This window comes from Pongo abelii, chromosome 1 (assembly GCF_028885655.2).
Source record: "Pongo abelii isolate AG06213 chromosome 1, NHGRI_mPonAbe1-v2.0_pri, whole genome shotgun sequence".
NCBI classification, from domain to species: Eukaryota; Metazoa; Chordata; class Mammalia; order Primates; family Hominidae; genus Pongo; species Pongo abelii.
The window spans coordinates 165,338,175-165,360,705 of NC_071985.2; the positions used below are offsets into that span (position 1 = coordinate 165,338,175).

General features: G+C 41.7%; 1 protein-coding gene and 1 non-coding gene across 6 annotated transcripts in view; both read left to right on the plus strand.

The window, feature by feature from the left end:
* The window catches only part of GNG12 (G protein subunit gamma 12), a 130,946-nt gene that overhangs the window by 49,867 nt on the left and 58,548 nt on the right, over window positions 1-22,531 (plus strand). For all 5 annotated transcript variants that reach the window (XM_009249112.4, NM_001132614.1, XM_063713680.1 and 2 more), the window contains 1 exon segment: window positions 5,069-5,118. The gene's annotated coding sequence lies outside the window, so the exon portion shown is untranslated.
* LOC112131254 (U7 small nuclear RNA) lies at window positions 9,919-9,979 on the plus strand. Its single transcript, XR_002913357.1, has one exon. It is a non-coding gene; the product is annotated as a U7 small nuclear RNA (small nuclear RNA).

A 22,531-nucleotide genomic window follows, 5' to 3' on the forward strand; every position in this document is an offset into this window, starting at 1 on the left:
AACTTTGTCTTCAGAAGCTCTCTGTGGATTAGGACAGTAACCAGGTAAAAAGAATTTCTCCTGATGAACAGCTTAGACCAGCTCTTCCAGCCAGGAGCCAGTCCCAAGGTGGAGATAATGGGTGGTACCATTTGGTTAAAGTAGGCCAGTTCAGCCTTTTGGGGCATGCCATTCTCTGGGACAGAAGCCATTGTACAATGGGGCAAAATGCCAGCATTTTAACCCACTGTTTTTAACCTTTGGAGCTCAAGAATGAATTTATAATTCTTTGACACATATAGTATTACTTTACAAAGTTGGTAGCCCTCCAAACATCTAATAAAGACAAATTTGTAGGATAGACTTAAAGCATAGGGTATATTTCCCTCAACTATGCCCCAACTTTGTGGAGTATTTACCTTTTATCCCTACAGTAGAGTCCTTTATGTGTGTCAAAAGCCCTTTTACATCTGTTTTGCCTTTTGAGATAACATCATATCAGAATTTGCAAGTGAAACCATATAGTACCTGTGCTGTTCCATAGAATAGCTGCCTCTGTGGCTGCTTGGCCACTTGAAATGTGGCTCATACAACTGGGGAAGTGAGTTTTTAATTGTATTTAAATTTAAAGACCCACATGTACCTATTATTGGACAGCATGGTTCTAGACTTCTTAATGCTTTCTTGACATCCCCCCTTGGATGTCTCAAAGTTAACCAGATCACGTCAGAATTCTTGATTTTTTTCTTCTGTCAATCTGTTTTCTCCCTGAGTAAATAAAACCATCATTGACCAAGTTGCTTGACTCCCTGTATCCACTTCATCAGCAAGTCTTAATTGTTTTACCTCCAGAACCTATACTGAATTCATCTACTTCTCTCCGTCTGAGGTACCATATCTCACCTGAACCATCAAATGACCTCATGCTTGGTCACCATTTGTTCGCTATTGCCTCTTCAATATAGCTGCTGAAGAGACCTTGTTAAACTCTTCATTAAGTCACTTCACTCCTTGCATGTATGAAAAAAATTGTAGAACTTATTGTTTAAAATGATCTTATTTACTCATTTGTATATGTGTTTGTTTGCTGTCCCCCATTACAGTGTAAAGGCCTCAAGTCAAGAATGTAATATACGTCATTCACCACTGCATCTCCAGCACCTACAGCCATCCCTGGCACATGATTTACATTCAGTATACCTCTCAGTAATAAATAAATTAATGTCATTATTTCTTATCATGTAAGGAGATGATATGGCAAGAGTCAGAATACAGATTTATGGTTTGGTTGTTAATAACAAGTGATGCTGACATCCATCCATGTACATGGGAAGGTGGTGGATTCTTTTACGTTCTAGATGCAGTATAAAGGGTGGATGTTATGGCTGGCTGCATTTAACTGCGAGTGGGTAGGCTGGGCCACAATCCTAATGCAATCTCTGACCAGGCTAGAGAGAGCTCTTTCTCTTCCTAGAGATCTGTATATGTTCTAGATCTTAAAACTTTTTGCCTTTCTCACTGTTAGAGGAAAGTATTCTTCTACAAGTTCAAATTCCACGGCCATCTGGGGGGAGTTTAGATAGTAATGGGAAGAAGTATATCCTGGAACTCCAGGGTAGAAATATCCAAGCCATGTCCAGGCAGCCAAAGGAGATTTTTCAGCGTGTGTCTTTTCTGGCAGTCCTTGATAATGGCCAGCCAAGACATTGGGTATGCTATTGCTTAAGCATGTTATTACTTAGTTCTACATGCAAAGTCAAATAAAACTGATGAACTTGGAGGTGTAAGCAAGTCTGCCAAGCTCCGAGTTGCTCCAAGTTGCTTCTCCTCCCTCTGGTATTGAACAGGCCTAGGAAGTGACCGTCTCCTTGGAACTGGCTGGATTTAAAAGATGAAGTCAAAACTTGCTTTGTTAAAGTGTGTATTTGAAGATTCTTTATCCTGGTGCATTTTTATCAGGCCTGGGTTGATAGCCTTGGCTCCTATCCTTTCAATGCTATTCCAGTGTTTTCCTGTGTGTGTCTTTATTGAGTATCTACCATATACCAAGCACCTTACTAGGTCCTGGAGAGACAAAAATGAGCTAGACACATTATTAACCTTCAGGGATTCTGCAAACATGTGGGGAGATAAATCAATAAATGGAAATCTAAAATATAGGAGATACCAGAGTAAAGTAAGTACAAGGGCAATGAGAGCAGAGGGAAGTGGACCCTAGTTGGAGGCAGGCATGGAATGTGAGGTCTAGAACCAAATTGTCTGGGTTTACAGTTTGGCTCTGCCACTTACAAGCCATGTAACCTTAGGCTACTGGCTTAACCTCTGTGCCTCAATTTGCTGTCCTACTAAATGGAATAATGAAAGAACCTTCCTCATAGGATTACTAAGGGGATTAAAGGAGCATGTAAAGCACTTGAACAGTGCCTAGCACATAAAAAACCAGCGTTTAATATTACCAATAGTACAGTCATGTGCGTATAATGAAATTTCTGTCAACTATAGGCTGCATCTGTAGCAGTGGTTCCATAAGACTATAATACCATTGGTACTGACTGAATGTTTTTGAAACAAAACAACCTATTTTAAAGATGATAATACCATGTTTTTACTATACCTTTTCTATGTTTAGATACACAGATATTTACCATTGTGTTATAGTTGCCTACAGTATTCACAACAGTAACATGCTGTCCAGGTTTATAGCCTAGACACAATAGGCTCTACCGTGTAGCCTAGGTGTGTGGTAGGCTGTACCCTCTAGGTTTGTGTAAGTACACCCTACGATATTCACACGATGAAATCCCCTAACAATTCATTTCTCAGAAAGCATCCCCCTCTTTCAGGGACACATAACTATAGTAGTGTATAATTGCCATTTGAATTGAATGAATACTACCTTATTGCCGCTACTGCAGAGAAGTTGTTGCTGAGCCAGTCAAGGGTGTTCACACAGGCTTCCCAGAGGTGGTGACTTTTGAACTGAGATGTGAAGACCCACTGATACTGTAGGGAAAGGACATGTGAGGCAGAAAGAACAGAATCCACAAAGGCATAGAGGAGTGAAGGGGGGAGGGTGTGCATTTTGGGACCTGTCAGTGAGGCACCTGAGAGAGAGTCCAGGCATGAGGCCACAGGGGCTTTTTAGAGTAGTCTGAGGAGCTTGGCCTTGATCTTAAAACCTAGAGGAAGCCACAGAAGGATTTTCAGCAGGTTCAGGGCTCTCCATAGGAGACTGGGTGGCAGCACTTTGAGTGGCCTCAGCCCTACGGTGTCACTGACCAGCCTCCGTCTCTGTGATTTGGCAGAAAGCTCGCATGTGGGGGTCTGATTTTGCTCACTGAGTGTGATTCTTTTGGGGCCTGTGGATTAATAAAGTGAAAAGGATGTGTTTTCTTAATTCTTTTACTTGATTCTTTGTAACTCCCTACCCCTGCTGAGACAGATATACGGATATCTATCTAAAAGACCCATTTGAGAAATCTTTCAGCATCTGATGAAAGCATTAGGCCCTTCCCTCAGAAAAATCACCAAAAGAAGATTTTCCATGGACCTCACATTAACCTCCCCAATCACCACCACCTTGGTCATCCAGACAAACCTCCAGACCCAGTGAAGCCTTTTCGACCCCACCTGCTGTGGTTTTTGTGCTCGGATCCCAAATTGTTTTAAATTTAATTTGCTGGTGCATCCAATAACTGTTCCATCTGCCATCACTGCTATTATCTAACCATGTTATCATGAGAGCAGACTTGGATCATTTGATGGTTATAATTAAAACTGAAAGTAATTATCTTATTTTGAGCTGTTCATATTTAATTGAGAGGGTAGTGGGTAAAAGCATGGACTCTGGAGGCAAACGACTTAGATTTGAATCGCATCCCTGTCACCGTCTCACAGTCTTGTGTAAATAATGTAACCTCTCTGTGCCTCAGTTGCCTCATTACAAAATGAGAATAATATATTTACCTCATAAAGTTATTGTGCTGTTTAATTGAGGTAAGATGGGGCATGCCAAGAACAGTTCCTGGCACATAGTGAGTGCGATATATAAGTGTTTGCTGTCATTATGTCTGATTTCTGTTAAAATGACATCATGAAATAGGAGTAATGATAGATGACTGAGAGAAGGAAAATAGGTGAATAATATCTTCATATGCGTCGGACTTCCTGAAGCCTTACCAATACCTGAAGGCCAAGGATAGGTTCCCTAGACCTGTGCTGTCTAGTATGGTAGCCACTAGCCATGTGTGGCCATGGACTACTTGAAATGTGGCTAGCTCAAGTCGAGATGTACTGAATCTTGAAGATGTAGTCTAAAAAAAGTAAAATATCTTGTTAATGATTTCTGTATTATGTGTTAACAATAATATTCTAGATAAATTAGATTAAATTAAATATTAAAATTAATTTTTTTTGCTTTTTAAATGTGGCTACTAGAACATTTAATATTATGATTAAATGTATTTTATTATAATTACGTATAGTTATAATTAATGTATAATATGATACATAATTATATATTAATCTAATTATTAAATATATTCAATATTATGTTTTAATAGTTTGTGGCTTGGGTTATATTTCTATTGAACAACACTACCTTAGGCTCATTATTATCAATTAAGACAAAAATCTGTGTTTCTGTATATGATCAGAAAGCCACTATTAGAAAGTCTTGTACACTCCTCCTCTGCCCTTCAAGTTATGTTGGACCACCAGTGTTTTAGGTGGTGTCTTAGAGGGGGCCATGGCTGGGTCCTAGCATAAAGAGATTGAGACCAAGGCAAGGGCAACGGCTAGAGAGGCTTCCCCTGACTTGGAGAGGTTTGGAAAAAACACTACCATTTATAGTTACACTGGCCTCAGACTTTGAGCACTCCCCGAAGTAGATGAGAGCATGCTCTCTCTATTCAGGAAGTTAAACTGTGTTGGCAAAAAATGTTCCCTCTTCCATCAGGAGCCAGAAAAAGCTTTTTTCATCTTTAACTACATGAATAAATGCTCAACGTTATGGCAGTCACTTGGGATCGAAAGCACACCCTTTCCAAATGTGATTTACTTATGGAATGTTTATTTAATTCTATTTCAGATTCATTCCACTTAAAACCTGAAAACATTGGACCACACAAAGTCTTACTGGTAAGTTCTTCATTTCTTAAACAAAGTGACTGTTTGACTTTATTTTTGAGATGATATTCACACTTCTAAGTTAGATGCTTCCCTACCAGTGCTATGATGAGATGTCTATTTATTTGTACTTTTCTTTAATCTCTGTAATTTATGATGTTTCCATGCCTTAAAAAAACAGAGCAACCCATGTTCCTTTGTAAGACCATGGGCAGGATAAAGATCCATGATTACATGCCAAATACTATTAAAATAAAACTTTTTTGGGTAATGAAACTATTTCCAGGCCCCTGTTGATGGGAGTATCCAAAACAACAGAGTGTTATTTCAGCCAGGGAATTCAGACAGTTCCTTGTAGTGTGTTGTGATGAAAATTGGCTCACAGCTACAACATAAAACATACTGGGGCTCTACTCTTTATTATTGCTCTATTTTTTTTCTCTCATCTCTCATCTCACCTAAATGTGATTATTATGAGGTAATAGTTCTGCCATGGTAGAAAACTTCCTTAAGAGCTAGGAAAATAATGTACTTTTTAAAAGTGAGAAAGCTTCCGGGGCTTCATATAGCATCACTCCCTAATATTGTGGCTATACAGTTATTTGCAGTGTGTATCAGTTATCTTTTGCTGCATAACAAACCACCCCAAAATTTACTGCCAGCATTTTGAGTCAAAATTTACTGGCTCAAAATAACAATCCTTTATTTATCTCGCCATTCTGTGGGTTGGTGATTTGGGCTAGGCTCAGCTACGTGATCCTTCTCCTTTCACCTGGGACTATTCATGTATCTACAGGTAGCTGCAGGTCCATGTCAGCTAGGCTTTGTTTCTGGGGGTCACTGGCTGTCAGGTGGAGTGATAATGATGACTAAGCCATGTATCTCATCATCCTGCAAGTTACACCAAGTTTGTTCACATGGTGATTGGGCAGGGTTCCAGGAGAGAGCAGAAGCATCTTGACACTGAGACTCAGAATTCACACAACGTTGTTTCCGGTACATTCTGATTGTTAAAGCAAGCTATATGGTTAGCCTGGATTCAAGGAATAGATGACAGAGGAGCTGCAGGGTCCCATTTCAAGGAGCATGGATACAGGGAGGAGAAGAAATGTAGCCATTTTTGGCAATCTACTATAGTGTTTATGGGGCACATGGAAACAGCTGTGGTGAATGAGAAGAGCATGGAGTGTGAGAGGACTTAGATTCCCATCTCATAGTCCCATCCCTTCACCCCATTCTGACTGCCAGCACTGTCAAATCTTAGTCTTACTTCTAGCCATCTGGCATCTCAGTCAGTTCAACAAGTTCTTAGGCGGTCTTGCCAATACCAGGTTTTCTACCCTCCAGCCCTCCCTTCATTCTACACAGCACCACCACACTAGTCATTTTTCAGTTTATCTTTCAGGACATTACTTCTCAAAAACCACCTCCCTCCCTACCTGCCACCCCCCACATCAGCCTAGGCTCCTCTCTAGCTTCTCCACTCGTTTTCTGGCCCCATTCTCTCTTGTTCAAGTCCTGCTATTCCCTTTATTCTTGCCAGACAATCTATTCAGTATCTCTCTTGAGGATATTTCATTCCACTTACCCCTTCTCTACCTGGAAATCCTTCCCATTTTGCAAGACCTACTGGAATTTTCCCTTGTCCATGACATGGCCTTCCTTTCTATTCCTGCCATCTGTGATCTCGCCTGCTCTGACTTCCTTCAAAGCCAAATAGTGCCTTCTTTGGCTCACTCTTTTTCACTTGTTTAGTCTTACCTCCTAGCTCCTACTCACTTCCCAGCTTCCTACTCACTTAGCTCTTTGAGAGCTAAAGGCGACATATGCCTGCCTTGTAGTACTTAGCACAGGGCTGAGGGTACAGCAGGTATTTAATCAACCAAGAAGAAGCATGGGCATTGGACTTGTCCATCCACCAGCAGCTCGTCAGAATCACACAAGGCACCTGTTGAAATACAGACTGATACAGTCCCTTCCACTGGGCCATCTATATTCATTAGGTCTGGAGTAGACCCCAGGAACCTTAAAGCACCCAGATGATTCTTTATTTTTTTGCTTTTACAATATCTTCATGACATTCAAAATTCTGATGATTCTGATGTGATTGCACTCTAGTTGGCAACCACTTGTTATGGGAAGAACAAGAAATTTATACAAAACCTGAGTTTGAGCCTGGCTCTGGAACCTTACTAACTCAATCTTCCTGAGCCTCAGTTTGCCCATCTATAAAATGAGAAGAATGTTTAACTAGACGATTGCTAGGAAGATCAAAAAAGGATAATGTATGTAAAAATACATTATAAATCATAAATATGATTAAAATGGATTAATTGATTGTGGATCTCCAGTCGGCCAGTGTTCTGAAAAGGGCAGTAGCCTGCGTGGTAGAGGTAAAAGGAATAGACAGTGAGTGATCAAATGGTAATGGTGGGATTGGAATTAACAATAACAGTAACAATAGTAATAATGAGTAGCTACTGTGTATTGAGCACTGTGCCAGGTACTGTGCTGCCTTACATAGAATTACTTGAGATTTACAAGAAAAAATCTCCTTTTCAATTGCTTTTGTACTACTTTTGTAGTATATTCCACCATTAGTGAATTACTTCTATGAGTATTTTTTCCTCTTCAAAATGCCTGGTTAAAATGTACCTGTCCTTGAAAGAGAAAAGACACTATGCTGTTATCAACTGTTGACAACATACAGTCAAGCCCAATGTTCTAGAGAGAGGAGGAAGGCATTTTGATTTGGTGGGAGGAGTTGAGGGAGGGAGAGCAACCAGTAGTACTAAAGAGAGAGTAGGTGTGGATGCTCAGGAATGGCCTGGGGGCACTGGCTGCCCATGAGGGATGGAGCATAGGGAGGGTGAGCGGGAACGCAGAATCCAGGGTGGGGAGAATGAGATATTTGCTGACTTGACAGGTTGGCCCAGGGCTATTCCTGGTTCAGGGCCATCACCCTGTGGATGCCACTGCATGGCAGCATTTGTAAAACTTTCCTCCACTCACCATCTGGTTTGTTTCCTCTTATGTTGATTACGGTTGATCTAATGTATGTACCTGTCTTCAAAGATTTTTGAGATGGCCTTTAAACATAGGTGTAATATAATGCGATTAAGAAAACTAAGGGAGGAAATCTGTGGAGAAGGAAAAGTGGGGTGAAGTCAAGGATAAAATAAGGCCCCAGTTCATGGGAGACAGGCTATTCATTTGCTGGCAGGTCCCACAGACTTACCTCTGAGCTTCTGAGCAGTCAGTACCAGAAGGAAAACATGCTCCGTTAACGACTTAGGTGGCTGGAAGATAAAAGCACACCAGTTACTCAGAAGAAGCAAGGTTGATCATGATTCAAGGCTCAGAGAAATGTCTTCAGAGTACTCATAAAGATAATGCCACACAGAGTGGCCGACAACATCCCTGTAGGTAAAACAATGAGGACTGCCTCGGTGCAGGCAAATGATGTGACAGCTGAGTGCAGTCCAAGAGAAACCCTTCTAGGTTCAGGTGTGCATTTTTCTGTTGGTATTGCTTAGTCCAAGGGTGAAATGTAATTGTTTCAGCTGAAATAACAAATACATATATTCACAACCCTCCTCCCCTCCCTACCTTGTAATGGACTTCAGATTGTCACGGCCGTCTTGATGCTGAGCCTTGGCATTTTAGTTGTGGACCAGATTGGGCACGTGAGTTGAAATCTCCTTACCATCCCTGTTCTAAAAGAAAAACAAACAACTTCCTGATAGTGCTCTGTGAATGTTATTTCTCTCAACTCGCAAGTCATTCTACACTATGACTCAGTCTGTGTTGTGGCTTTTGATACACAGAATTTACATTGACCCTGCATGATCCTCTTCCCTTGCTCCATGTCTCTCTCCTTCTCTTTTGAGCCCTGCGGTTCTAGGTTCATTTCTTATGCTGGAACATTCAGTGCCTTTTGGGGGCAGTTTGAGAGGCTCATGAGACTTGACTCCAAGTATTTGATGTTAGCGAACTATAAACTAGGCCACCATTGTCCATTTCCGGGTCCCTCTTCTAATGAGTAACCTTAATATTTATTACAAGAGGAAGTATCCGATAGTATAGGGAAGGTGAGCAGGAGTGCAGGATCAAGGGTGGGGAGAATGAATATTTGCTAACTGGCAGCACTGGTAAGATGAACCATTGGTGCAGAGAATGATAGGGAATAATGTTAAGCCTAGACTTTTTTGCAAGAATGTCATAGGAAGAAAAAGTTTTAATTCATTCAGGATCATTGTCAGAGAGGAGCCCAGAATTCCACAAGGACTAGCCATGAAGGGGAATTTCCTTTGGGACTTTGTTTTGCTTTGGATCAAGTTTATTAGGAGTATTTTGGTTGCAAGCAACAGAAATATAATTTAAACTAGTCTCTTGACTTATATGATTAGGATGGCCATGCTAGTAAGGGCTTCAGGCACAGCTGTATTCAGGAGTTCCAAAGATATCATCAGGCCATTACCTTTCACTCTGTCTTGACTTTGGTTAGCTCTCTCAGCTTCATTCTCAGACATGCTCTCCCTCACCATGGTGGCAGAGGTAGCTATCAGTACTGGGTTTCTGTCATTCTCACAGCTATGGGTGCCTCTTTTGCCATACTTCTAGCAGTAGTGAGTACCAAGGAGGGACCTTGACCAGCCCAGATTGGATTGCCTGCCTGAATCAGCATGGCCAGAAATAGGCAGTAGACAATAAGCAGCATCACTTTGGCTAAGGTCTGTTCATGTGTCCCATGAGAGAGGGTAAATCCCACCAGAATTACACAGAATGGGTTCCTCATGGAAAAAGGAGGGGTAGTGTTGCAGCTCTTTTAGAATTTGTCTAGCAGGTTTCCTGTTTTCACTGGAAGACTCCCCACATTATGTAATAAATTTTAAAAATTAAAAAATAATAAAAAGGAGGGGTGTTGCTACCAGAAGGAAGGAAGGAAAGAATGAGAATGCCAAGCAGATAAATTTTCTAGATACCAGAGTCCACTAGTTTAGACATTCTTCATCTGGAGTCTATTAAACTTGAAAGGTTGGAAATTAGATTCTGCACAGTTACATTGACTACCTACTTCAGGTTTGGTGTCATGATCCAGACTACCAATAAGGAACATGTGGAGAGGACAAGGATGGGTAGCACCACTTTGGGATCTAGTGGGCAGATCTTGGCCTGAGGACCTCATGTTGAATCCCCAGGATCTACAGGAGTAGTTCTTAATCTGGAGACTATGAATAGACTTCAACAGATCTGTGAACCTTCTGTCATTATTTGCAAAATTGTACATATGCACTTTTTTTTATTGGAGAAAGGATTATGTTTTCCATCATTATGTCACAGGACTCCATGCCTGCCCCCTTCCCTGGGCCCCCCTTACTTAAAAACCATTGCTTCACACTTACTCTAATTGTTTTAGACTTGGCTAGCTTAATCTTACACATTCCTTTCTTGTCTTGGCTCAATTAGTAAAGTGTAGTGTCCATGATAAACATAGCGCCTTATGGAACAGACACAGTGACATCAGTGGCTGAGCATGTTGCATTAAATTATATGTTGAGGTTTTTAGGCACATATGTAAACTTTCCACAATCATAGTTGCCATTTACCTAATGTCAGGCTCTGTGCTAAGTGCTTTACATGCATTCTCTGAACTCTATATTTATACACATGATTATAATTCTGTGAACCTCAGATCCACCTGCTGGAACCGGCTCCTTCCAGCTGCCTCTCCTGGAACACTGGATACAAATTCTGAGTTTTTCCTCTCTCCTATGTCTGCTGTGGTGGGTCCACCTCTCTCCACCTTCCCGCCCGCAGATGATAGCATCATAAAATCAAAATGTTGTACAGGACCCATAAGATCATGCTTGTCAGTGGCTTTCAAACTCTGCTTTTTGGTTTTCTAGCTCAGGGACTCCCGAGGAGGAAGGATGGGTAGGACCGAAGTCCCTTTCCTGCTTCAATCACAAATGTTTTGCTGAAAACCACTCATCCAGGACAATACAAGAGCTCACAGATAGATGTCAGGCTTGAGGTTGAATACAGGTTCCTACTACTTTACTTACTTACCTGCGTGACCCTGGGCAAGTTGCCTAACTTCTCTGAGCCGCAGTTTTCTTATCTGTCAAATATCTGCCTCAAGGAGTTGTTAGAGGGACTGAATGAGGTAGTGTCTGTGAAGTCCATGGCCCAGTGCCTGGCACTTAGTCAGGACTTAGCAAAGGTTAACTGTATGTAACTAATATATTGTACAATGTGACTCGTGAGTCATAGTTAAGACTCAGCTTCATTATTGTCTCCCACTGTTCATTTAAAGTTTATTCAGGGAGGTGTGTTGTACCCTATTTCCTGATAATAACTTGATCAGGCCTATGACTTTTCTGGTTACTTTTCTGATAATGAGAAGTTCTAAGGCCACTTGAAGTCAGCCTGCCTCTCTCTCTCTCAGCACGCACACACACATGCACACAGGTTCATTTTGGAAATATGAAATGCCCTCCTTGGTCTATAAACAGTCAGTATTCATTCCAAGGGAGGACTTCTCTCCATCCAGCCACCAAGGGCCACTTCCCCCTCCAGCGGCCTCCAGCTGCCCACTGCTCAGGTCTCTCCAGGTTGTGGGGTCAGGGGGAGTGTGTAGCAAGTCATTACCTGACTGCGACTATCACACCTGGTGCTGAGTTATCTGAGCCTGGCAGACAGGGAAAGGGGACTTTTTCTCTCCTGGCTGCCTCCATGGCCTTCTCCAGGACTCCTCTGAGGGGCCTTGCTCCGGGCCCCCCGGGATTTGGGTGGTTCTCTCCTCCTGCCGCTGTTGCCATCCCTCAGCACCTTCTGGTTTCCAGTCGGACTCTCTTTGGGGTCGTCTCACTGTCATGCCAAAGCCCTCTCGGGGGCTGTTGCAAAGAGACCCAGGCTGCCACCCAGGGTGTCCAGGGTTCATATTCCTTTCACCCTCCCCTGCACCATGGAGCAAGGGGACAGTACTCACTTTCTGATGTGGCATCCACCCTGCTGGCTTAGCCAGCGTCAGCCCCCTCTCACATTTTGGTTCCTAAGGCAGATGTCACATACCAACCCGGGAACTCTAGGAGATTCATATCAAACTCACCACATACAGCTTTTGAAACCCTTTTCTCTGGGCTGGAGAAGAAAGGCTGAGCCCTCTCCATTCCACCCACCTTGGAAACCGTAGGAATCAGAGCATTACCAAAGAATCTTACTCACAGAATCCTCCATTGCTTTCCACTGTCCTGACCTGTTTGTGTCCTCCTCCTGGGTCTTAGAGCCATCTTCTTAGATATTTCTGCATAATGATCAGATCCCTTGCTTTGGAATTTCCCATCTGTTACATCTTGAGGTGGTGGAAACTTTCACTTTAGCATCTTAACCTCAGACCCAGTGTGAGACACTTCCCTTCTTTTAACACTCTAAAAGTGGTCCTTCATCTTCATCTAGTGAGGAGCTTCCTACCTCCATCTCCCCTCCCTCCCTCCCATATCATCCCATTCAGATTTTCAGCTAAGTTGGAGTTGTTGGAAAGATGCTGCTCCCTCCGAGCCAAACCTAGCTTCCTGTGACGTTCTTTCTCTCTAATGGGATCTCAGGAGAGAGAGAGAGTGAGAGTGAGTGTGAGTGTGTGTGTGCGTGCCTTGTCTGGGAGAATCGAACATTGGAAAAATGGGAAATGTTTGGGAAAATTGGAATTCTTGCCTGGGCCTCAGAGATTCCAAAGCGAGGCTTAGACACCCTGTTCTCTAAGCCCACAGGGAAACTTTTGACCTGTGTATCTGGGTGGGTTTCCTCTACCTGCATACCAACGTGCACCTGTATAACTCCAGCAGAAAGCTAGTATTTGGAAACTGTGCTCATGCCATTTCTCATGCTCATGACCCTAACATAGTTTCTCTTGATCTGAGAACGTATTTGCTGTGCTTCGTGGAAGCATTTTGATCAGGGCTCCATGCAGAATTTATGAACTCTGCAAATTCAAGCCTTGCGGAATGTATCCCACCTCCCTCCAAAGACCTACCCTCACTTATGTCGGTTTTCTTTCATGCTCGTATGACATTTGGAGTCAGCATATTTTTCTGCCTTCTCTGGCACCAGCACTGTGAACTCAGCCTCTCTGCCAACGTGCCCTCCTTTTTCATGTGCAGTTGGACCACTGTGATGTTGGGTCCTGTAACAATTAGGTCACTCGCCGAGTATAGGCCCCCCAACCCGTGGTGCAGCCAGCGTCTCAAATGAGCAAGTGACACAGGCTGGGAAGATGCTTGGGTCAGCTAAAGTTGGAGTCTCTGTGGGTGCAGTGGCCTAAGAATGTATTAAATGCATTTTGGGTAGTTCCATCATGTACTAGTCTCTTGGCAAGACTGAACATTATATATCCAGATGTGGACCTGATTTATGTCCTCATTTTTACTGGCTGCTTACAAAGATGGCAAGATACAGCTCCCTCCTTTCCTCCCCCAGACCCATCATATGAGGTGATATTAGAGACAGAAGCTCAGATAGCAGAACTCAACTCCCCTGGGACTGCTCACCTATATTCTCTTGGCCTGAAAGCATATAGTGATTTCCACTGGCCATTCAAAGATATAGATATATATTTGAATAACTAACAGGCTCTTAGCTAAAGCATACTTTTTATATGTATACATTTAATAGTAGGGAAGTGGCTTAGTGTGGGCAGATAGACTAGAGTTCAAACTTTCCTTAGCTATTGAGACACTTTGAACATAGTGGTTACAGTTAACCTTTCTGAGTCTCAGTTTCCTTATCTGTTAAATGGGCATCATATCATTTGCCTCACAAGATAGCTATATTAAAGGAAACAGTGCACATAGTGAACTTAGCCAGTGGCCCATCACATAATACATGTTCAATAAATGGTAGCTATTACACTGTTTGCATTTAACTATTATGATGATTTCTAAAAACTTTTAAAGCCTTGGAAAAAAGTAGCCCCATTCCTCAGCCTGTTTTTTTTTTTTTTAATCAAATAGGAATTTGGGGAAAAAATCTAAATATGTGCAATGATCTGCTTTTAAAAAATAACTATCTTGTGAAACTCACTAGTTCTTTATAGTATTGAAAGTGATTTTTGGCTGCAGAGGCAGCGTGGCACAGGGACTAAGAATAAGGCTGAACCTGCCCAGCCTCAAATCTATACAAAATACCTTTGTAATCTTGGACAAGTCGCTTACGTCTTAAAGCCTCAATTTCCGCATCAATAAAATAGGGATAATACTGCATAGGGTTATTGAGGTGATTAAGTGAAATAGTCCATATGAAATGTTTAGACTACGTGTGGTTCACAGGATGCAAAAAATGGTGGCTATTATTTTCCCAGTACACTCCATTTTACAAATAAGAATTTGCAGAAGACCAAGCACAGTGGCATGTGCCTGTAGTCCCAGCTCATTGGTAGGTTGAAGCCAAGGATTCCCTTGAGCCCAGGAGTTTGAGTCCAGCCTCCTCAATGTAGCAAGAGCCCATCTCCAAAAAAAGTTTTTAAATCAAATTTGCAGAACACTGTTTTTTGTGATAAATGGCTTTTATGAAGACACTTCTATATGTAAGAAGTTGTTCTTACTGTTTTGTTCAAAAAGAAGAAAATTTATATCTGGTTTGCTTATAAATTCCAAACTGTAGCATGTGTGAAAACAAGCTACATTAACTAAACTTTCCATTTTTTTAGGCCTTGCCTCATTTGATTGTTAAGATTTAGGTAAGTGATACTGCCATCAGATAAGGAGAAAATTGTGTATTATTTTTACAAGGACTGAAAATATGCAAACAAACTATGTTTAGATAAATGCTCTCAATTCAGGTCACTTTATTTTGCTCTCTTTCAGTAAAAACTAGTATAGTTGGCACCTTTGGGCAGCCCAAGGAGATCTGGAAGGGGGGGTTGCATAACCTTCCCATGGGTGGAAAAGGAGGAATAGGCAGAGTCTGAACTAGTGAGATGACCCAAACTGGTGACTGAGGCTTGGTCAGGTAGGTGTGGAGAGCTGACCCGTGGCAGAGGAGTTTGTTCCCTTTCACAGGGCAGCGCAAGTGTTTCTTTCAATAGCTCCACCTCGGTATCTGTCTCCAGGCAATGGACAGTCCTAAGCGGGTGGAGCTCGGGCCCTGTCGTGCTGAACCCGTATCAGCCTCATTAGAGATGGCACCATGTTCAAGAGGCCAAGAAGAGACCCAGAGCCAGCACACGTGACATGGGGTTTTACTGCAGGGGAGAGTCCAGTGGTGGCAGGCTGGACAAGATAACTGCATGGCCCAGCAGTTAAAGATCCCTAAGTTTCAGGATCTTTCACTGGCAACATCCCGTTCCAATGCCCTGTAGCTAATGTGGTATTCCTGATTTTGTATGATTTTTCTAAAGAGGACCCCCAAAATTGTATAAGGCTTAGAACCCACAAAAACTGGATCTATCCATGGGTCAGGGACATACACACTCTGAGCCTTCTGCCTTGTTGTATGGTTGCCAGGGCGCTGAAACTCACATTTGATTCTCCCTTGGGAATAGGCATTGCCTGTGTATGCCCCTTCTGTAGCTAGACCTGCATTCCCTAAGAGGACACCTAACCCTTTCCGTGAGGGGGAAGCGAGGCCCAGCAAGGAACTGCTGTCCAGGCACCTTCCTGACCACCAGATGCCATCCTCAGGATAGAATGGGCCCTGTTTGTGCAGGAAGGGAGGGCAGGCACTCACCTCCAGCAGCTTGCTTTGTGGTTTCTCAGAGGGAGGCCCTACAGAGGAGACCAGGTGGGAGGGAGCCCCGTGTGAGGCTTCACCTGGCTTCAGAATTTCCCCAGTGGAAAATTCTCCTGGAAAAAAAAAAAAAAAAAAAACACCAACATATATTCTTGAAAGTGTATCATCTTTGGCAAAACCATAGCTGTGATCTCAAGTTTGAGGAGAATGAGCTGGCCAGCCTTCAGGGCTGTGCTGATTAAGCCCTGCTTATGCTCAGCCGTAATCACATTCCCTCCCTCTTACTGTGCCGAAGGGCTGGGCTGCTTTGCCCATCAGCCGAAGTGAAATGTATTGAGAAGAAACAGGAGCACGGAAAGGCCCTTTTGTATGTGAATATCTTTCTAGCACTGTGCGAAAATCAGGGTTTGAAAATAATTTCCCCTTTCAGTGAAATGCGAGCCAACTTCGCCCCCTAGAGGAGGACCAGAGAATTGTTTAAAATGAGCCCTCAAGGGCGTTTTTATTGTTCTGATTGATAATCTGGAAAGATTGTCAGCCTGTAATTAGGTGGGACTTTGAAAGGGGCTTGTCTATGAGGGCATTGTTTGGGTGGGGGTGTGTGTGTGCGCGCGTGCGCGCCTGTCTTGTTTTGTTTGAGTTTTTGCCTTGAGATATTATTGTAAACTTGGAGTTGAATACTCTTATAGCTATAAAGAGTAAAATGGTTTAAATGCCACCAGGCTTAAGGCTCACAGCTGTTAAATTTATAGTGGACTTTTTTTTGGCCAGATTTTCACCACTACTTCTAGTTATAACAAATCATTGTTAGTCTTGAGTTTCCTTTCACTCCTTGGGGTTGTGGCAGACATAAAGCCCACTAGAAAGCAGGAATTTTCAACCACAAACTGGATATGTATTAGAGATTCTAAATTATAGACTTTAGCTATGTCACCCACATTGAAATCTTTTTGATTTAGTCCTGCTAGTTTATTTGCATCATTTCATTTACATCTGCTACTAACAACTGCCAGATTCAGTCACAGGTTAACTAGGTAGTGGTTATTTCACTGCTGCTTCCTATACTTTTTGTGTATTTTTAAAAGAAAAATGTAAAACAGGCAGAAGGATAAGGGTTGAAGTATAAAAACCTTTCTATGTATTTCATCTTCTGTTAAAATATGATCTTATTCTGACACCTTTGTTAAGCCTTTGTTAATTATTCAGCTGCTTTTAATTACCAAATCTGACCCAATTACTTAGCTTCTAATGTGTTCCCTTTATAAATAAAGCCTTTATAATAAAAATCTTATCTACCATCTTTTGTCTCTGGGTAAATATGTTTATCATCTCCATTGTTCTAGATCTTCATCCCTTAAGTGCAATATACAATCATAGTGTTTATAGTAGTAATAATTTTAATGTTTTTTTTCTTTCCTTGCTCTTAGAAACACTGAACTGTACTTCAGTATTTGATGGCATGGCATCGTTAAGAGATCGTTACTCGTGCATCAGCTTAATCGCCTGCTAGGGGCTGTTTCCCTCAGAAGGATGTGAAAAGAAAAGAGTGTGCATACATTTTATAGATTATTATAAGTTATTTTTTCAATACTTGACAGGAGTGTCTAATGACTATTGATAATATTCTTATATATTTTTTCTACTTTAATTTTTATATATTCTTATATATTTTGTCTAATTTTTCATCTCATGCAAGGAAATAATTTTTTGACAATATAATCTGTTGCTTTTTGACCCAAGTGTATGGAAATCAATTGCCTGAAATACCAAACAGGCTTTGTTTGAGAAAGACGGATATATTTTTCCCAGGTCTAGTTCCTGGAGGATTCTTCTGTGTTCTTGCTACTTGACTCACTCTGACAAAGTCCAGAGATGATAGTGAGGCCTGGGGAGCTGCAGTTTCTGCTAGACCAGAGTAACTCCAAAGCACGAGCAGGTTGATTAGTTTTGCGTGAACACCCATCTTCCTTGCTTGTGGCCATAGCCACCACCCCGGTTATTGAAGGAGAATACACACGCATATACACACACACATATACACACAGCTGTTAGTACCTTTCTGTCTTCTTGGACATCTGTCCCCTTTCCACTGTTGAAAGTGGCCATTAATCTAATGTTGAGACAGTCTCATTCATTAATGGTCCCTCAAAGTCAGGTAATTGCAATGCTGAGCAACATCAGGATGGTATCTAAGTTCCCTCTAATTTCAGAGCATTTTCAGGCTTTCGTTATTATTCACAAATTACAACACGCTGAAGTTTAGACTCTGCTGACTAGGACAGACAGAGGAGAAGGGTAGGCTTTGGAAGTGGGTACTGGGGATAGGTCAGAATAAGGGTTTGTATTTTTAGTAAGAGCAATGTTTTGCAGACATTTTGATAGAATTTTATGGTAAATGCCAAGAGATGCCCCACCTCTCTCTCCTGGTCCCCCAGCTGCAGCTCACTGGCTCATTTGTCTTTCTCTATGCACCAGGCTATTCCCTGTCTACCTGGAGCACTGCCTCCAGGTACTCATTGTTGCACCAGCCTGTGTATTTCATATCCCTTACCACAATCCATATTTTCTTGTTTGTTTCTTTACTTGAGACGTTGATCTCACACCTAAACTACTGGCCCGGAATATACACTCAGTATTTACTGAGTGAATGTGAAGGAGTGAACGAACGAGAAAGCAAACAAACAAAGGAATATATTCAGAGGCATGACAGGAGCAATGCCCTTTATAACCACAATTTAAGGTGAAAGCCACTAAAACAGCAATGCAATACTAGCATGTCAGTGCTCAAGGCTTGTTAGCCTGACATGGAGTTCACACTCCATCCTTTGTTAGACTGCAAATTGACAGAGCTTCTTAGACAAAAGTTGTTAATATAGTAACAATCTTAACATATTCTTTTAAATGGATAAATTATTAATATAAAAATTAATGGTGGAAAGCCAATCAGTAGTTCATAGGGTGGGAGGGGGATTGATTTGGAATTATAGCAAAATTATAAAAACAACCTAAAATTCTACAATAAGGACATGCTTGTGTAAAATGGAATTTGTAGTCCCAGCTACCCTGGAGGCTGAGGCAGGAGGGTTGCTTGAGCCCAGGAGTTTGAGGCTGTAGAACTATGTGATTGCACCACTGCACTCTAACTTGGGTGACAGAGTGAGACCCTGTCTCTCACCAAAAAAAAAAAAAAAAAAAAAAAAAAGTCGTGCATGTTTATTTATGTGGTGTCCCTACCAAAAGCGCATAACTTGCATCAAATCAGGAAAAAAACATGTGCAAACCCAAATTGAGGGACATTCTATAAAATAACCAGCACTTACTCTTAAATATCAATAACATAAAAAACCAAGATATACTCAGGAAGCATCCCAGAGTCAAGAAGACTAAAGAGACATGACAGTTGAACATAATGTATAATTTTGTATTTTCTTTTCCTGTGAAGGACATTATTGGGATAATCACCAAAATCTGAATAAGGTTGTAGATCAGATAATAGTAAGATATCAGAGTTAATTTCCTGATTTGACTAATTGGTGTGGTTATATATGAGAACTCCTTATTCTTATTCCTAGGAAGTATACGCTGAAATATTCAGGAGTAAAACTTCATATTGATTCTCTCTCTCTCTCTCCTGGGAGGGTAGGGTGTTAAATATAGTAAAATGTTTACATTTAAGGAACCCAAATCTGGGTGCTTTGCGACTATTCTCTAAGTCTGAACTTATATCAAAATAAAAGTTAAAACATGATGCTTATAAAGACTGTAATCACATAGGGAAATGCTTTTGCTAGAACGGAGCAAAATATAAAGTTGTGTAGCAGAGTATAATTTAGACTACCTTAAAAACTCAATCTGATCAAGGTTTCCTTTGATTTTTTAAAAAAGGAAGAACAAAAAACTCCCAAGAAAATATTAGAAGGAAATATAACAGCATGTTAACTTTTACCTTCTATTCACTTTAATTATATTTTACAAATTTTTCACTAAATTGCATGTATTTCATGAAAAATTAGGGAAAAAAACTTTAAAAAGAGATAAACGCTAATGCTGAAAAATCTGAGTGAATCTTACTCTGTGTGTCTTTACCACCACATACCCCATTCCAGTAGAAGGATACCGTATATGTATGCATGCATGTAGAATTGTATATATGTACATAAATACATACTCTTTTAAACTTTTCTCTTGTTTTTCTTTAATGTATTTTGAGGGAAATCCTATATTGGGCAGGATTATAAATGAGATGACCTCTGAAGCCTCTTCTAGCCTTACAGTTCCTTGCCTTCCTTTCCAGCTCTTTGGGAATCAGCACCTCCTCAATCCAGAGGCTGTGCTAGCTAGGTACCGAGTACGTAAGGATGGTTAAGCCACACCACATCATCTTTTAGAGATGTTTCAAGTCTATGGGGTAGGCAGATAAACAAGTCAGTGATTACAATCTTGTGCTAGGTACTGGGCAAATGTGGCAGTTCCTACTGTGGACAGGCTTGGGTTGGGGGCGGTGGTGGTGGTCAGGCAAAAGGAGAAGGTGTTGATCTTTAGCCCTAGAAAGCTCAGTGAGAGCTTGCCATTTGGAAAAGCTAGCAGAGCATTCTAGGCTAAACATTGCAGTGTATCTAGTGTATGTTCTCACCAAGACCCACTGGAGTATCATTCTGGAGGCCCTGAACAAAGAGGCCAGAGTCTTACAAGACCTGGGAAGCTCCAGGTCCCACTGGGTCTGCTTTCCTGGGTGTGGGAAGGAGTGGTCTGACTGCAGGTGGCAGGAGTTGCTTTCTTTGGTCCTGGAGCGGAGCCCTGATTAAACTCAACGTCCCCATTTCCCATTTGCAGGATCACTGAGAGAGTTTTCCTGATTGCCCCTGTCTCTCTCCCCTGCCCCCTCCCTCACCCGACAGAAAGCGGATGGTGTGCACATACCCTCAGGGTAAGGGACTAAGGGTTAATGGGAATACCTCGTTGGAGAGTTTGCCGATCTCGGATATACCCTGCTGAACTGTTGGAAATGTGTTTTATTCATTTGGAATCATAAAACCAAAGAGCCAAGTCGGCCTGCACTTGACCTTGCAGGCTTTGTAGATACTTCTAGGGACCCAGAATTACCCCAAAGCAATGTTGTTATTGAACAAGATGCCTCCTGTTTCCCTAGACAGTAACTCATCATTGAACCATTTGCCTGGACCCATTATCCATTCCCGTCATGAGAGCCTGAGGACACCAATACATAAGGTTTAAATCCACCATTCAACAAAATCAGACAGAACAGAGATTCAGGATGCTACAGCTGAGTGATGTTGGAAGCCTCTCTGTTTATCTTGGAAATCTTTTAAACTATTTTAGAGCATGATTTTTCACTCAGTTATTATTTCTGTTTTAAAGCTGTCTCATAGGTTGTTAAGAAGATTGCCTGAACTGAGAAATTCAGGGCGTGGCTCAGAGTAAGCATTCAGTAACTTCCAGTTGTTATTCATAAATATTGACCAGCACAGTGTATAGAGAGAGAACACTAGACTCTTGGTCAGGAAAATCGACCAAGGTCTAATCCCAGCTTTACCCCAGAATCCTAGAAGTGAAGGGAAACTGAGCTGGAAAGAGGCCTTAGAAATCTTCCAGTATCTAGCACAACTTTATTTCAGAAACTTAGACCTAGAAAGGCATAGGAGCCCTGTTTGTTACCCACAACTTAAATGTTCTCCTGCACATTTTCAAAGCAAGAATAATAATCGCACCCCCATTATAGGATTGTTTCAAGTCAAGGATGAAGTGAGTTGGTGTACATCAAAGTCTTGAAGCAGAGTCCTTAATACATATTAGCTGGTGTTACTGTGGATTCTGTTTATCTTCCCCTCCTATTTGACTGCAAGGATCGAGATGTGTCCTCCTTGCTTACTGTCATGTCCCCGGCATCTGGCACAGTGCCTGACTCAGGAGGTGCCCAGTCAATGTTTGTTGAATAACTGAAGAAAGTATCTTGCTGAGGATCAAATTTAGGCCAAGTCTGAATCAGAATATGAGCTCTAACGCTAAGGTTCAGTATTTCCACACAGTCCTACATTAGCTTTGACTTTTAGGCAAGTTGCTTCATTTCTCTGTGGCTTGGTTTCTTCGCCTTGAACACGATCCATCATGTTTTTCCTGGTCATGAGCAACGTGTGTCTATAGCTAAAGGACTCACCCATCCATCAGCCTTTTCGGGCAACCCATGTTTGTGCTCCACTGGCCACTAGGTGTCGTGGTTGGTCAAATATCAGAGAAAGCAAAAAAATAAAAATAAAAATAAATTGAACTGATTGACCTACCAACCTACCAAATGATGGGAGTGAGCTTGTACAGTTATTGGAAGCTAGTTATCTCTGGATGAGTTGGCTGAGTTGCCTTGGAAACGCAGGGAGTTGCCCAGGATTTGCATGCATGGACTTTGAAGCAAAGCACAGGTTAGAGCCCACAGCTGCGCTCACACCAGCTAGCACCTTGGACGCACTGGAATGTCACAGGGCCTTGGTTTCAGTAATGTAATGCATGTAACATGCTCAGCACTTTGCCACAATGGAGGAAGAGCACTACAAAGTTAGTGGTTATGAGGGCTACTTCTGGTATTTGATACTGTAAAATGCTGCTTTTCTGTTCCTTGCCACGCCAACTGCTAAAGCTTTGAAGGCCTTCTGCCTTGCTCCCTGTTTTACAAAGCCAAATTTTT